Genomic DNA, 2,285 nt, shown 5'->3' with positions numbered 1-2,285 from the left:
AAACAGCTTCAAAGCCTGCTATGGAGCAGCATAAAGTACAGCACATCCTTTTCTCTCTAAATACCAGGTCCATAATACTCTTCTGAAGAACTACACTTAGGAACATAAACAGTACCAGAAAAACAATCCTGTATTTTCTACAAGATGCAGTTAAAACTAGGGCACTGTCTAGCTTTTTTTTTCCTTTCTGCATAATATTAACATCCCTCCAATAGCAGTCCTTCCACTCTCAGAAAATCTTACAACATTTCTGTAGGGAAGTCATAATCCCTGAGGAGCAGAACAGAGAACAAAATCTACTTCTGTATTGTACAAAGCAGCCCTTTGCAAAGCTGTGCAAAGTGGCACTGCCAAAAAAACAGACAAGCATCTTTGGCTATCACTGTGATATGCTAGGTGAACATACCACCTCATCTGCAGTTTGTTTGGGTTTCTCTAGTATAATCCTCCACTGCCTGGGATGCAGATGCCCTGGCTCACAATAAGTGTGTCAGGTGCATCACCAGGAGAGCCAGTCCAAGAACCCAGATCCCTTCCCTCAGTGACCTGTGCTCCATTTGTGCTGCCTGTTTACCTCCCTGCTTTTGGGCAAGAGGGCTCATTTCTTATGTGCCCATTAGCTTTCACTTATGCACAAGGGGTGGAAGTCAGCTAGTCGTCTACCCATACATGATACGAATCACACCCTAAAAATGCCTCATTCATTTAAATGTAGATGCCCATCTAGAATTCAGCTAATTTCAGGTAAGAGAAATTCCCAAAGCATTCTCTAAACATATACCTCTTTGTGTAATTTCTAAATGAAAATTACACCCTTTAATCAGACCTTATTTCACAGTACCCCTTCAACATATATATTTTTTTTTAATTACTCAAGACATTCTTTAAGAATTCTGCTTTCTAAATGGAAATACAGTTACAAACCTCCACAATTACCAGGAAACATACCAATAGCAGCTACCACTCTCAGATGCCACTGAACAGTCATTGCCAATGCATTTTTGGGAACAACAAGAACAACAACAGCAAAAAGTCTGCTGTCTTCATAGAAAGCAGCTACATCCTGAAAATTTAACAGCCTTTTTGAAAGCAGAAATTCAACACATGGTTTATCTGGGCTGGTTTTCTCCTTTTTGATTTAATATACTCAGGCCAGGTTAATCTGGATTTGGGTTATCTGTTGGTCTGGGTGCCCAAAAGATTAAGGTAGTAAGCACAGTCCTACAGATGCCTGCTTTACTGACTGATTAATCTGCAGGATTTGATTTTTTCCCCCACCCTCCTCTTCTCTCAGTGCAAGTGCAGTTTGATTTGGATTATGTAGGTCACAGTGCTATGCTCTCATTTCCCCAGATGACATGCACAACGCTGCTGTTTTACCATCCGAAACACAACAGAATAATGTGCTCTACATTACTATCTCGAGTTTTCCCCTTGCTGCAGCTGTGCTGTGACTTTCTCTAATGAAAAAAAGTTGTACATGTGTCCAACATTTACCAATCTGGTCTGACAATCCAGATCAGCTCTCTCATAGCTTTCCCTTTTTTTTTCTTTAAAAAAAAACACAACAAAAACCCAGCCATTTTTCCCAGTAGCATCCTATTTAGATGTCAGCAAGCAGCTGAAGCCAGGCTCTAAAGAACCACTTATGCAGGTGAGAATGCCATACATACTCTCTTCTCTATAAGACTGTCATATCTATTAAGAATTGGATTATGATCACTGATTGCTTCCTACCCAGATGAAACAGCCTTTGGATGCAGCAACTTTGAGCTCACTACATGCTTTTGCTAACACAGAAAACCTGCATTACATTCAGTATCTACTGACCCAGAATAGCTCCAACATACATCTTGAAACTGGCATATTAATAATTCATAGCTGTGAATTCTGTGCCAGTAAACAAAACAACAAAAGCACATATTTTTTCAGTAATTCTTGCTGATTTGGCTAGCAACCCAGAAAGCAACTCAGCAGAGCTCAGGTGGTTCACTGCTTGGCACGCTTTATGTAAATTACTCTGCCCTCAGCTCACCACCTCGTTTCACGTGAAGTTCAGGCCTGAAAGCAGAAGAAAACTGGCATTCTTCAATTATTTTTACAGTCTCCAGGAGTTGCTGAAACTTTCTTAAAGACAAAGGGGACATTTCCTACTCAGCCACACATGGATTTTCCTTACTACAAAAAACACTCCCATAGTGCCTTCAACATCTGTTTGAATATTTTACTATTGTGGTAAACCTACATTAAATTCAGTACATGAGCCACTCACATACCATTCCTGC

The 2,285-nt window shown here is 40.2% G+C and overlaps 1 protein-coding gene across 1 annotated transcript in view; it reads right to left on the bottom strand.

Moving 5' to 3' along the window:
• SHROOM2 (shroom family member 2) overlaps positions 1-2,285 on the bottom strand; it is a 72,355-nt gene that overhangs the window by 6,274 nt on the left and 63,796 nt on the right. The window lies entirely within an intron of this gene.

This window comes from Chaetura pelagica, unplaced genomic scaffold, assembly GCF_000747805.2.
Source record: "Chaetura pelagica isolate M959 unplaced genomic scaffold, ChaPel_1.0 scaffold178, whole genome shotgun sequence".
NCBI lineage: Eukaryota > Metazoa > Chordata > Aves > Apodiformes > Apodidae > Chaetura > Chaetura pelagica.
This window is presented reverse-complemented; position numbering and strand designations above follow the sequence as displayed.